Below are 15,951 nucleotides of genomic sequence, written 5' to 3' on the forward strand. Positions count from 1 at the left end.
AAACCTACTCTCTCTTCTATTGCAGAACATAGTGTCAGAAATGCTAAATATAGCAATGACAGACAGAAAAATAAATTGAGGTAATATTCGTCAGGAAAGAAGAGATAAAATTATCACATCTTATAGATGATGACACTATTTATAGAACCCCAATGAGCCATATCCACGATTAACTGACATAATTAATAGCACTAGAATAGTAGCAAGATACTAGACTAAATCCATAAATAACTTTAACTGCTATTATATTTACATATAATTTTATTTGCTATTTTATAGAAGAAAAATATTTTATAGAAGAAAAACAGGAAGACAAAAACCATTAAAGATTGTAACAAAATGAATTAACTATTGAAGGAAGTAAATATTTATTTAGGACCTACTCTGTGTAAGGCATTGTGATCAGGTACTACAGATAAAAGGACAAAAATGATACTCTGTTTACTCTTAGGGAGTACAGAATTTATTTTTCAAAACTATATATATTTAGTGATTAACTCAAAATAACTAAAAGTACTTATATAAATATTGATACAGACATCTTTGTTTTACTTTGTTTTTATGATAATAAAATGACTAAATTATTGGGGAGCTATTCAATATTTATAGCTGGGCTGAACCAATATAATAAAAGCTTATGGCACAACACAGATAACTCTCCATATTTGATGCTATATTGATTGAATGAGTAAAAGAATACTTAATAGAATTATATAACTAAATAAAAATTTTACTTATTAGGGTGCTTTTGAGCCTCTTTTCATCTTCTGATTATTGTAAATGATTTACAACAGTTAAACTTATTTTTAAAATTAAAATTAATGTCAAAGATATTTTTTATCATTTCCTAATTTTCTGTCATAAATTCACTTAAATATGTAAGTTAGAGCTTCTTTAATTATATACTGTATTGTCTCCATTTTAATTATTTTCTTCAATTTTCTATTAATTTTGACCTTTTCTCAAAGAAGTAAATCATCAGACAATATGCATGCAGCTGGACAATGAATGAATTTGGAGGCAGATTTGTGTAGAGTACAGAGTGCTAAGTTTGGAGATAGAAATTCCATATCTGACTGTTACTGTTTGTGTGACCCTCATTAAGTTATTTATCCTCTGTGGTACTCAGCTTTCTCATTGGTAAAATTAGGAGACTGGATTAAATAATTTTTCTGAGTCTCTTTAAGCTGTAAATCTATGAGGTTATGATTTATTGACTCCCAAATGGGTAGTCAGTTTTTCCTGGCTGTTCAAATATAGACAATTCTATTTGGTTTCATTTTATTTGATACTTTTCTATTATCAGAAACTTCTGATGCTTTTCTTAATGAACATATTCTTCACAAATAAGCATGTCTTCACTGTTAGCCACACTTCTTTGATTTCTCTTATTCTATAATACTGAATTTTGTTTTCCAGTACTTTTCATCTTCCTCACATAATCTCACATTTGCATTCAAGATACTATCAAATTATATGTTGGCTTAGGTTAGAGGATTTAGTTTTTTGAAGAATTTTTTTCATTTCATCCTTTGCAGCAGAAGCGATACATAAACTGCAATTATTTTCAGAGTAGTCTTTTTTGCAAATATTTATCATAAAAATGACAAAATAAGAAGGCCAAACATTCTGTGAAATGCTATTTATTATTTCAGTTGAAGGCATCATAAAAACAGCTCTACAAACTTCACTATATGCCTCTGAAGGAAAAAAAAATGATTTCCTTCCATTTACATGCAATGTCCTTCTGTCTTTTGACTTTATTTGTAATGACAGAATTAATATAAATCCTTCAAACAAGTACTGTATCCTTTACTTAGTCACTAAAGACATACCATTAGAAAAGTAATTATCCTTAAATAATAAGAAAATAAAATTATATTTTAGCAACATCTGTTTATTTTTCTACCACTTATGACATTGCTGCAGAAGTAGAAGAGACCTGCTCAGAGCTGAAGATAATTTGTGATACTCTTTGTTTTATGGATTGTAATGACCAAATAATTTATCATTAAGAAATGTCTGTTTCTGATTAGCCTATTTGTACTTAGACTCATAGGTTCATAAACTTGTTTGGTCCTCAAAAAACAGACATAATTTATTACTGGGATAATATTCAGAGCCTTGCTCTTTTCATCAACCAAGGGACACTACTGAAAATTGGCCTGATCCTGTTCAACAACCAGAAATACTCACTGGGTCAACCAATACTCATCCATATTTCTATGTGCTCTACTTTAAATAAAAAAAAAACGTTTTGGGGATAGGGGGATTCTAATATGGTTTATATGGTACTAAGGGTTTATATGGTACTAAGAAATCAGTTTACCTCTATTTTCTAACTCTATCCTTTAGTTACAGTGCTTGTGTGAAGTTTTCTAATTCAGTGTTTCTTAATGGTCATTGTGTCATAGACTTTCACAGTTTGATGAGGCCTAGATACTTTCTCAGATTAGTTTTTTTTTTAACCCTTGTACTTCGGTGTATTGTCTCATAGGTGGAAGATTGGTAAGGGTGGGCAATGGGGGTCAAGTGACTTGCCCAGGGTCACACAGCTGGGAAGTGGCTGAGGCCAGGTTTGAACCTAGGACCTCCTGTCTCTAGGCCTGGCTCTCACTCCACTGAGCTACCCAGCTGCCTCAGATTAGTTTTTAAATGCTTGAAATAAATAGAATGATAATGAAATCAAAATAAGGAACAATAAAGAAGTAATTTTTTTCAAAAGAAAATTCATGCATCCATTGATGTTTCTCCATTAACATTCCAAAGGCTTTGGCTTAAGAATATGAGATCTCATTAAACTTCTAACTGAAATTCCCCATTCTGGAGGGGGAAAAACTTATTTATTTACTTTTTACGTTGTATTTTAATGGATGCTATTCACAGGAACAAGGTATACTTTTTACAACTATCCAAACATATCTTGACCATGTATAGGTGCTTTCCTTCTGAACAAAGAAGTAAAAGAAAAAAATTAACATCAAGTGTATTTTTAAAAAATACATTTCTGTGGTGACAGTATACTATTGTGCTGAGAGGAATGATGAAATGGAGGATTTCCATGTAAACTGAAAAGACCTCCAGGAATTGAAGTAAAGCAAAAGGAGCAGAACCAGGAGAACATTGTACACCAAGACTGATACATTATGACACAATTGAATATACAGACTTCTCTACTAGCAGCAATGCAATGACCTAGGACAATCCAGAGGAATTTAGGAGAAAGAATGTTATCCACATCCAGAGAAAGAACTGTGGGAGTAGAAATGCAGAAGAAAAACATATGATCAATCACATGGTTCAATGGGAATATGATTGGGGTTTTGGTGTTAGATTACTCTAGTGCAAATATGAATAATATGTAAAGGTTTTGAACAATGATACATGTATAACCCAGTGGAATTGCTCATTAGCTCTAAATCATGTCACCGTGGAAAAATATTCTAAATTAATTAATTCACTAAATTAAAAATAATAAAATAATAAAATTTAAAATTAAAATACATCTCTGAAAGGGGAAGAGACAGAGAAAGGAGACGGAGTGAGAGAAGGTAGAATTACAGATTATAGCAGTACTATCAGCTACATGTCTATAACTCTTCCTTGAATTAGGTCATATTTTACCAGACTATAGGTATAGTCTAAATCCACAAGTTTCCGGAAATAGTTGTTATACTTAAATTTAGCTACCACAAAAGCTGTTCTCAATGAGAATGAGCAAACATTACCAATATTGTTCCACTCATTGCCTTAAAGAGAGCTGTCTTTAAAAGCAATTGATTCAAGTAGCACAAAATAAAAGAAATCAGAAAAAATAGCAATTTTTATTACTATTATTATGAAGGGATCACGTACTTTGAACATAGTATTCTAGTCAGAATTGAGATTTTATCATTTTGATTTAAGTGGTATATGTGCTTACAAAAAAACTGAGTGGGTCAGTGATTTTCCTGTTATACTACCATAGTTGATATCTCTTTATTTTTCTTCTTATCAGAGTAATTTCTTTTTGAATTTTCTGAATTTTATTCTTAAAGACTTCCCATAATTCCTATGTTCACTCTTCAAATAAAATATTGAACCATTTGATCCTATCTATCTTTGGAGAATTCTTCGAAAGCTGCTCTTTTTAAACATTCAATCTATGATGGAGTGGTCACTTTTGTCCCAAATTCTACTATTTCTACTCCAACCACAAATTCTTTCTAGTTAGTCAAAATCAGACACAGAATAACATTTCCCTGGGTCACTTCTCCACCATTTGAAGCATGAAATTATCATTAAGGCAAGTCATGAATCTACCAACTGCTCCAATTTTGGCAGAGACTGAGCAGTAGCTGATATCCAAATAGTTGAAGTCTCCCATCGTTGCTATATTATGTTTTTGTGCCAGATTCATGGTCTGCTTTCCAAACACTTGCCTATTTTTTTCTTCTGTCCAGGTGGCCTCTCATGATGAAATTGCTATTTATCCCACAGTTAATCCTCACATAATTGCTCCTCATCATGTTTTCCCCCTTGAGTTATGGATTTTGTCATATGAATAGATCTTCTTAATATATAATGCTATTCTTCCACTCATTAAAAAAAAACAAAACAACCTAATGGGTTCCTTTTGAATCATGTCTTATCCAACCAAATCTAAATAATAGCAATGAAGTCAAATCTGTCTTCTTTTACTAGAAGCTGAGTTTCACTATTTATTATTTAAACTTTCTGCATTCATATATATTGGTATCTGAAACCATGGTTTATTGCAATCTCTTTTCTTGGACACTGTTGCACGTGCAAATCATTACTCTTTTGCAATTCTTTTTTTTCTAGATTCTATCTGATATTTATTTTTTATATTGTTTTCTTAAGGGTCTCCTCCCTTTCTTTTATTTTTTCTAATTTTCATGAGAAAAACAATTCTACCATTCTTTTTCAAATTTTTGCATTCCAAATTCTGATCCTCCCTATCTCCTCTCTCTAAGTCCTTGAGAATGCAAGCCATTTGCTATAGATAATACATGTGTACTCACAGAAAACTTATTTCCATATTAGGGATTTTAAAAGAAAAAGCAAAAATACTCCAAGGATAATAAACTAAGTTTAATAAAATATGCTTTGATCTGCATTCAGACATTATCAGTTCATTCTTTGGAAGTCAATAGCATTTTTCATCATGTCATTCTGAGTTATCTTTTATCATTGTATTGCTAAAAATAGCCTAGTCTTTTATAGCTGATCATCTTGCAATATTGCTGATATGTACAATGCTCTCTTAGTTCTGCTTGTTTCATTTCCAGTTTTTCATATAAATCTTCCCAGGTTATTCTGAAAATACAATGCTTATTATTTATTATGGAACAATAATATATAATGTTTAAACAAGTTATGGTATCTGAATGTAATGGGATATTATTGTGTTATAATAAATGATGAGCAGGATATTTTTAAGGAAAAAAGTGAGAAAACTTACATGAAGATGATGATAAATGAAATGAGCAGAACATTGCACACAGAAACAGTAACATTGTATGATGATCAGAAGTGCATGACCTAGCCATCTCAACAATACAATTACCTGAAGGACTGATAATTTAAGATGGTATCCACCTCCAGAGAAAGGACTGAATGTGGATTTAAGCATATTTTTAGGGAAAAAATTCTCTATTATTCTTTTTTAAGGCTTATATTTTCTTTTGATACATGACTAATGCAGAAATGTTTTGAATGACTATTCATACATAATCCATATCAAATTCTTTGCCTTCTTAAGAAGAGAAGAGGTGAGGGAGGAAGAAAACTGGAAGTCAAAATTGTTTAAATTAATGCTAATTTTGTTTATATGCAATTGAGAAAAAATAAAAATAAATATGTGTACTATCAACAATCATTTTGTCCCCTAAAATACATTTCCTTAACCTGATGTGCACTGAATTTGTTTTGGTTAATATTTTGATTACTTTTTCAATATAATTAAATTACTTTATCTGATGCATCTCATATTTTTATTTTTAGAACATTTTTCTGAGAAAGGATCCCCCCATACCAAAAAAAGTTAAGATCCTGTATGCTAAACTTTTGATTTTCTTGTCTAGGTCCTTAAAGTCCTTAGTAGTGATTTCTAGATACCTTGTGTCATTTTTCAATTACCCCAATATACTTTAGTCTTCAACACTCTTCAACCATGTACTGTATGAAGAAAATTACTCTTCCTCACTTTCCTGGGGTTGCACACTAGACCTCATTTCCTGCTGACTATTTGACCCAGAGTCCAGGACTGTGTGAAGGAAATCATTGGCTGAATTGAGCCATTAGGATAGAATGTCAGCCAGAAAAAGAGATCAGGAGATAAGGGGAAGGGCAATCCCCCCTGCAATGCCCCCTAGGCAGCACAGGCAAAATAGAAAGTCAGAGTTGGCTCAGGCTTCCTATGTAGCATGAGTGGGGGGCCCTAATAGTGGCCACAAGCTAAATGGAACAATAAGGAAAGTACCTCTTATATTCTCTCTCCTATTTTTCCATCTTTTTTCCCATATTACTTTTGTCTAATAAATTTATTAATTTATAGCCAGTCTCGTAATTTTCACTCTCACAAGTGCAAAGGAGGAAGAAGTATCAGAGAGTTGGATCACATACTCACATAAACTCTGAGCTAATAGAAATTCTAAGAATATGTATTTCCTTTTCCTTCAAGTCTATTAAAAATGGGATGCTACTGATTTGAAAAATTTAAAAATGAGGAAACTAGGCCAGCATGTAAGCATGTGGGCCTGCATCTGCCCTAAAGAAAATGGTGCTGGAATAGAGTTAGGATCTGTCCTGTATTCTCTAGAGACTACAGAGGAAGAGACATAGCACGTTCCTCTGCTAGAAGGAGATGTTTGCTTCACATTTGTTGTTGCTATTGCTGTACATTATCTAGATGTGTGGATTTTAAACAAGTTTCATGAGATAAACCAGCACAGAGATGTCACTCATTCATTCATTCATTCATCAAACAACTGATAGGTATTTATTGTGAATACACTCAGTGCCCAGCGCTCGCCAAATTTACACATTTCCCATTATCCAAAGGAGTTCTGCAATGTCTTGCATCTTATCATAATGAGCAGGAGGAAGTAGATTGTCTGCTTTTAGCAAGCACATTAATTATTTTAGGCCATCAGTGTCAGTTTAACAAATTACTCTTTCCTGTATACTAAATGACACCTCAGAGACCTGAATCAGTTGCAGTGCTTCCCTAAAGTGAACAATATATTCTCTTTTAAGTGGCAAAATTAATCCCATTACGCAATAATCCCGGAACATGTAGAAGCATAACTTCACTCTGGGTTTGGCTTTCTCAGTGTGGAGTGATCAGTTAGGTGCTTAGGGAAGCTCAGGAATACAGCCATTATGTTTTTCACTCAGTGTCTGTAGTTTGACTTCAATCAGGGTCTGAGCCTTGAAAATCAATGACTTATTCCTAATAAATTGCAACTTCAGGGCTCAATGAGTCTAATCATCTCTCTGCCCAAGAGTTACTCATGGCTTGAAGGAATTTCCACTTTTTTATTTCCTTCTTTTCCGTTTTCCAAATAAGAAGATTTCATAAAGAGCTAATAATGGCTCTGAAAATGTTTTCTTTTCTGACTTTCCTAGTACCGGTCTTGGAATTAGTAACAAGATATGACACAAATGAAAGAACGCTCCCTTCCCACTTCTACTCTAGTAGTGTCAAGGAGTGAGTCCTAAACCCGACTCTCACTGTATGTTTTTTATAGAGAGCTAAGAATAAAGACTAGACTCATAATTGTTTTTTTAGAGAGGACTTCTAGAGGTGACAGTGTTCTCTACCAATTCAATAGTACCTGCTTTGCAATATAATATTTAAGAATTTCCTGGAGCACTAAAAGATTATTTGACTTGCCCAGGGTTTCACAGTCAGTATGTATCAGAGATATGACTTGAACTTCCTGGTCTTATTGTTTTATAAAATTTAAGATTAACTTTCAGGCCACTAAAACATCATGCCTTATATAAAATGGACACCATATTTATAATTGAGGATTGAGCATATATTTCAGGGACCAGAGGGGCCCCTTGTAGATTTCTTAATTCAATCTACATTCTAATACATTTAATCATTATTTTCCTTTTTAAAGGATGTATGCATAATAATATATATCACCTAAACAATGGGGAAAAAAGTCAAACTATAAGAATGCTAAAAGACCTAGTAGATGCGAAAATAGTGAAACCAAAAATGAAACTAATAAAGATAAATTAGGCCAAGAAGATTCTGGATATTTCAGATGAAATTTGCTATATTGTTTTATTTGAAATTTAGTTGTCTCAAAACTCCAGTTTACCTTTTTATATAAAATATGTATGTTAATGCCAAGAAGTAGTGGAATTCTTGTTGGATTACAGATATGCTATGCTTAGGAGGGCATCAATGCAATTGAATTGAAATTGAATTTTTATTTTAAGAGTATTATAGATAGAATAAGAATACAAATCAAAACAGATTTGATATCACCTTTAATTTCTATTATTAGCATGAATCATGATATTTTAAAAATAAAACATTTTCATGAATATTTCCTCTGAGTGCTATTATGCAACAAAAAAGTAATTTGCATAGCCGCTGTACCAATATCCAATCTTTCTTTTTGTTCCTCTTTTATGTGACTCCTTATCTATCTAGTTCATTTTGGAAATTGTTGCCTCTTAAACCATTCACTCCTTTTAAAAATTTATAATAGAATATGCCAACACCTTCACCACCACCCCATCTGTGATACCACATGAATGCTTAAATAAAACAAAATAATATATGACATTTATGAAAGTAGCATGTTCTATTGGATGGGGAACTGACCTCAAAGTCAAGAAGGTCTGAGTTTTAAGTTTTGGCCAATACTGGGTATATGACCCTTGTCAAGTTACTTAAACTTTCCCTGGAAAGGGGACCTCTGAATCATATATTAAGATCCCCACTACTATATATTAACTGAGAAAATCACATATTACCTCTGGCTTTCTAATAATGAACTGACGTGAACCCTGTGTTTACTACTTGTAATTGTCACTTCCCGTATTAGCTAGTGCTCTTTCCTCTTTTTTCAGCTTATGTTTTCTTTGTCAATCCTTTTCTTTCTCTCTTTTCAGCCTTTTCCTGATCACAAATGTTTTTGCTTCTGTTTACTCATCTCCCTGAATTATCCCTCTGCCATATCTATTCTTCCCTTTTTGTTCTCCCTCCCCTTCTTACTTCCTTATTAAATAAGAGAGATTTCTGAATCTAACTAAATGTGAATGTGACCACTTAGTGCCAATTCTGAAGAAGATAAGATTCAAGTATTGCCCACTATCCCCTCATATTCCCTTCAATGGACTGATTCTTTAATGCCTTTTCATGTGAGATAATTTAGCCATATTTTTTCTCCTTTTTACTCTTCCTAACGGATTCTCTTTCCTATCCCTTGTTTTAAAACTATCCCAACATGTTCAACTTACTCCCTGCTCTCTGTCTATCTATGTTCATTGCCCTAATATTGATAAAATTCTTGTGTCTTTAGTACCTCAAGCATCCTAAGTACTTCAGGTACCTTAGGTACTTCAATTATCATAAACATTGTAAGTAAGTATATTAGTTCCCACTTTCTTAGTAGTATTGTAATCAGTATAACCCTCTTATTTCCCTTCCTTGCCTTAAAATATCTTAAATATCTCTTATACAATAAGTATTTAAGTATTCTATGCAAGGAATGTAATCAGTTTAACCCTATTGATTCCCTTGATAATTTTCAGTATATTAACTACTTTAAGAATCTCATGTATTATAGAAATCTTAAGTATCATAGTTACTACTTTCCCATGCAGGGATTTGATTAGTTTAACCCTGCCAATTCCCTTAATATTTTTTTTCTGTTTACCTTTTTAAGCTTTTTTTTTTTTGAGTATCATATTTGATCACTGAATTTTCTTTTTATCTCTTACTGTTTCATCAGGAATGCCTAGAATCTGGCCATTTCTTTAAATATTAATTTCTTCTCCTAGAGTATTATGCTCTGTTTTGCTGCATAGGTGAATTTTGGTTGTAGATATAGACCTTTTCCCTGCAGAATTTCATATTTCAAGCCTTGTGATACTTTAATGTAGACGCAGCTAGGTGCTATGTAATCCTGATTATGGTTCTACAACATTTGAATTATTTTTCTAGCTTTTTGATAGTATTTTCTTCTTGACTTGTGAGTTTTGAATTTGGCTATAATAGTCCTGGTATTTTTATATTTGAGATTTCTTTCAGGAAATGATTGATGGATTCTTTCAATTTCTATTTTCACCACTACTTCATAAACATCAGGGCAGTGTTCCCCAGTAATTTCTTCCAAAGTGGGGTCCACATTCTTCTTTTGATCATGGCTTTCAGACAAGCTAGTGATTCTTAGATTATTTCTCCTGGAGCTATTTTCCAGGTGAGTTATTTTTCCAGTGACAGATTTCAAATTTCCTTCTATTTGTTCATTCTTTTGAATTAATTCTCTTGTTTCCTACATGAAACTCATGAAGTTGTTAGCTTCCATTTGTTCAATTCTAATTTTTAGGAATCCATTTTCTTTTTTTGAGACTTCTTACTTCCTTTCTTAGGGAGTTATTTTCCTTCTTGAAGTATTGTATTTCCTTTTTTATAAAATTCTTTTCTTCAGTAAATTTTTGTTTTAAGCTGTTGATTTTTTTCTAACATTTTCTTTTCTAATTTTTGCTATGTTCCTTATTATTTGCTTTTCTATCTTTTTTGGGTGATAGTTTATTGATTCATTTTGGATTTGACATCTTTTAACATTTTCCTTTGAGGCTTCATGCTTTTTTCATTTTTGAACTTCTGTCTTATTCTGAACATTATTTTGGGATATTTTTCTAAAATCAGGCCTTTTCTCTATCTTTTGCTCATTTTGAGGGTTAACTCCCCACTTGATTTTTTTCTATATACTGACATTTACCTCTTTTCCTGGGGTAGAGGGAGTAATGTCTCACTCTTGTACTATGCCATGGATAAGCTGTTTCTTAGATTGAGCACTCTGTAGACATGACATGAATGACTTGCTGTATGGAGGTTTGCAGCTATTCAGTTCAACTGGTTTGAGTTGGGGTCTGCCCTATCCTGCAAGTCTGGACCTTGTTGGGCTGAGTTGCTCCCACTGCTGCTTGTGCTGGTTCATTACCTGCTTCTGTTCCAGCTTGATTGTACAGGACCACTTTCCTCCCGCTGTTAGTTCTTCTGTATTGTGTTGGTTTCTGATTTTACCCTTCTGAGGCTATATCAAGCAAGGTGTTCCCTTTCTCTTGCTGCTTGTGCTATCTTGTATCCAAGTTCCACTGAGGCTCGTTCAGTATTCCATTCTTGTACCTCAGTGACATGACTCCCCCTTGCTGTATCAATGTTGTTCTGGGCTGGAGCACACCTTCTTCTGCTGACTCTGCCCCTTGGTATTCATTTTGAGGCATTTTTCTCCTTCTGTGGTCAATTGGGAGGTGGTTGGTGGATCCTGTCTGTCCTTTTCTGCCACTACTACTGTGTTGCCTGCTAATTCTACTAAGGTTACCACTGCCTGAGACCAATTTAAATTTTAGTTTGTTGCTTCATATGTAGCTATTTTGCCAATATTGTTTTCTTCCCTGTTTGTATCTTGAACTTTCCTGTCACTGTAATAACAATCTAGTTTTACTTTCTTTTTTTTTAACCATTTTATTTTTTGATATTTTTCTGTGAAGTAGAGTATTGTTTGTGAATTGAAAAAGACATTGTTCCATGCTTCTTGTGCTTAGACTTGGGGCTTTCTTTCTTGTTTGCACTGGGTCTCAAGAAGTAGTTGCTGGCTTAAACTAAAAATGGGATTTCACTGCTGGCTTGCACTTGTAGGAATCCTCACTGCTGCCTGGACCTAAGGATGGAGCCTTGCTGCTGGACACCTCTAGAGTAAAGCCTCATAAGGGTCTTGAAATTGGTTGAGGTATCACTGCTGATGAGGCAAGGCCTCATATGACCTGCTAGGGGGTGAGATCTGACCTACTGCTGTCCACTAGGACTTCTCATCCCTCCAACCCCAGTGCGATAGACTTCTTACACTGGTCCTCCAGGCTGCTCTGTGTCTGATAAACTGATTCTCTCCTCCAAAATTTTATGAGGCTTTTGTTTTCAGTTGTTTAGGGGATAGGGGAAAATTTTGAAAGACTTTGGACAGTAAAACTTTTAGAGACTATGTACCATGCCCTTCCCCCTTCCTCTACCTCAGACAGTGGAGGAAGTGTTCCCATTGGGCTGCTGGGAAGAGGGATGGATGAAGTGAAAAAATGTTCTCTGTATGGTGAAGAGAAGGAAGGTAGCAGCTTCCCGGAGTCCCTCTGCCTTAATAGTAATGAATTTTGGTAGGCATGGCTCATGTACCCAGAGAAAAGGCTCTGCATGCCCTTTTTGATACATGTGCACCACTGTGGGCTTAGAAGGTTTCTAACCTCACTCTATCATCTTGACAGTGGAAGTCCCAATTCTTTATTTTAAGCTAAGGTTTCTTCAATAATTTTTGTGCCTCCTTTACCAATTAATTAATTCTCTTTCCATAATTCTCTTGCATCATTCTCCATTTTTTTCTCCAACTTTCTTCTAAAACTCTTATCTCTGGGGGCAGCTGGGTAGCTCAGTGGAGTGAGAGTCAGGCCTAGAGACGGGAGGTCCTAGTTTCAAATCTGGCCTCAGACACTTCCCAGCTGTGTGACCCTGGGCACGTCACTTTACCCCCATTGCTTACCCTTACCACTCTTCTGCCTTGGAGTCAATACACAGTATTGACTCCAAGACAGAAGGTAAGGGTTTAAAAAAAAACAAAACTCTTATCTCTTTCTTTAACTCTTCCAAGGAATCCAAACCCACCTTGTGTCTAAATGAGGCTTTTACTTTACCTACTTTATTAATTTAATTTGTCTACTTCTGAGTTTGTGTTTCTATTTTCCCTATCATGATAGTAATTTTGCATGGTCAGGGTTTTTATGCTTGTTTTGGTTTTTGTCACGTGTACATTTTTTAAATTGATTCTTTCTTAATTTTTAATTTCATGTGAAAGTTTTTCTCTACTCTGATGGTGGAGGGGACACTCGTCCAACTTACAAGTTTTTTCAACTGCTGTTTTCAGAGGTAATTCCTGATGTTTATAAATTTTCAGTTCCTCCAAGAAGGTATGAACTAAGGAAAGGTGTAAGCATTGCTTTCCTGGTGTTTGTTTTGGTGTCTGAACAACCACAAGAACACTTTTCTACCATAGGGCTCTGACAAGAAACCCTTTTTCCCCAAGGTTGTATATTATAGTGAGATAGGGATCCTCCTCACCCAGGAATTAGGACCTGTAATTGTCTGTGGACATTGCAACAGAGTCCTACTCTGAGTGCCAGAAAAAGATCTTACATAATCCTTTTCTGAGGAATTTCCCAAACCTTCATTGAACAGAGGCTGAGAACTCCAGAAGTAACAACTGTTAATGATTAAGTAGCCCCTAATATTTTTTTCTTGGTTTGCTGGAGTAAAATCTATATTATACTATGCTTCACTTTCACTAAAGAGAACCAGACCTTTCCTGTAGACTCTCACAGTTGCCTGGATCTGAAAAATGGTTTTGTTTCATTCTTTTGTTGCCTTTGATACTCCAAAATTCGTTCTGAATGGTTATTTTAAAGTTCTTTGGAGGAGAATAAAGGAGATGTCAGAAGAGTCGATAATAGTACTTTACCATCTTTTTTACTCCCCTAATTAGAGATATTATTTTTAATAATATTTTTTCCTGAATTGCATGACATTTTTTATCATTCATTTTTTGAGCACCAAATTCTTTCCCTTCCTTTCCATTCCCCCACCAAGAGAGTAGGCAATCATATTTATGTTTTATATATGTAAACATGTAAAACATTATTCATCGTTAGTTATTTTGTGGAAGAATTCTTGAACAAAATGAAAAGAAGAAAAAAGTAAACTGTATACTATGTCCTGGTCTTACATCCATACTTCATCAGCTCTTTCTCAGGAAGCATATGATATTTTTCAAAATGAATATTTTTTCATAATTTCAAAATGAGTGATCAAAATGTCTTTGATCACAATATTGCTAAGCATAACTGAGTAATTCAGTTTTTCATCAAACAATATTCCTGGTAACTGTGCACAATGTTCTTCTGGTTTTGTTCACAACACTGCATCAGTTCATGTAAGTCTTTACAAGTTTTTTTTTCTGAAATCATTATGCTAATCATTTCTAATAGCACAATAGCAACCCATTACAATAATATACACATCTTCAATTATTCTCCAGTCGATGTAAATCCTTCAAATTCCAATTCTTTGCTCCTACTAAAAGAGCAGATATAAATATTTTTGAACAAATAGGTTCTTCCCCTCACCTTAAAAAAAATTTTTTTTAATGATATGGAGCTAGTAGTAGTATTGCTAATTCAAGGGGTATGTACAGTTTTAGCACCCATTAGGCATAGGTCCAATGCTGTCATTGGATATTTTTTAAATGTGACTATTTTGTTGCATTAAAAATAACTACAAACAAAGAGATAACAGGGATACTACATTATGTTAAAAGATATGATAGATAATGAAGCATTATCAATTCAAAACATACATGTGCCAAATTTTTTAAGGAAAAGTTAAAGAAGTTACAAATGAAATTAGAAAAGAAAACTATAATAGTAGACAATTTAAAGCTTCTCTTTTCATAACTGGGAAATTCTAACAAAAAAAAAGTTAAAGATATAAATAAAATCTTCAATAAATTAAATATGATACATATCTAGAGGTAACTCTATATGAATAGAAATGAATATACCTTTCCCTCATTGGCACATAGTACTTTTACAAAAACTGAACATGTATTAAGACAAAAAAAGTATATTTAAATGCAGAAAAACAGAAATATTAAATGCCTCCTTTCCATAGTATAATGCAATAAAGCTATATTCATTAAGAGACCATGAAATCACAGAAGAAAAAGTAATTGGAAACCAAATAACTTAAAGAACAAGTCATAGAAACAATAAATAATTTTTGATATAATGCTCTAATCTCCTTGCTAGAATTTTGTTTAAAAATTTTGCATCACTGTTCATCAGGAATATTGGTATATAGTATTTGTTCTCTGTTTTAGCTCTTCCTGATTTAAGTATCTCTCCTATTTTTGTGTCAAGATAGGAATCTGAAAGAATTTCTTCTTGTCCTATTTTTTCCAAATAATTTAGTTAGCATTAGAATTAATTATTTTATAAATGTCTGGTAGAATTCACTTGTGAATCCCTCTGGCCCTGTAGCCTTTTTCTTAGGGAATTCTTTGGTGGTTTGTTCAACTCCTTTTAATATGGTGGGAATGCATAAGTATTCCATTTCCTCTTTTGTTAATCTAGACAGTTTATATTTTTTTAATATTCACCTACATCATTACTATTATCAGATTCATTGGCATTTACTTGGACAAATAATGCCTAACAATTACTTTAATTTCTTCTTCATTGTTTTCTTTTTTATCAAATTAACCAGTAGTCTATCTATTTTATTTTTTCAGAATAAAACTACCTCCTTAGCTTATTTATTAGTTCAATAGGTTCCTCACTTTCAATTTTAGTATTCTCTCCTTTAGTTTTCACATTTCCTATTTGGTCTTTAATTAAACTTATAATTTGTTCTTTTTTGAGATTTTTTTTTAAGTTGCAGACCCAATTACTTGGTCTTCTCTTTCTCTATTTTATTAATATGAACCTTTTATAGTTATAAATTTCCCCTAAGAAGAGCTTTAACTTCATCTTATAAATTTTGGTATTTAGTCTTCTTACTGTCATTCTTTTTCATGAAATAATTGGTTGTTTCTATGACTTGTTTGTTGAACCTTTTATTCTTTTTTTTTATTATTCCTGTTGACTCCTTAGGAGCAT

Source organism: Gracilinanus agilis, chromosome 1, assembly GCF_016433145.1.
Source record: "Gracilinanus agilis isolate LMUSP501 chromosome 1, AgileGrace, whole genome shotgun sequence".
Lineage (NCBI taxonomy): Eukaryota > Metazoa > Chordata > Mammalia > Didelphimorphia > Didelphidae > Gracilinanus > Gracilinanus agilis.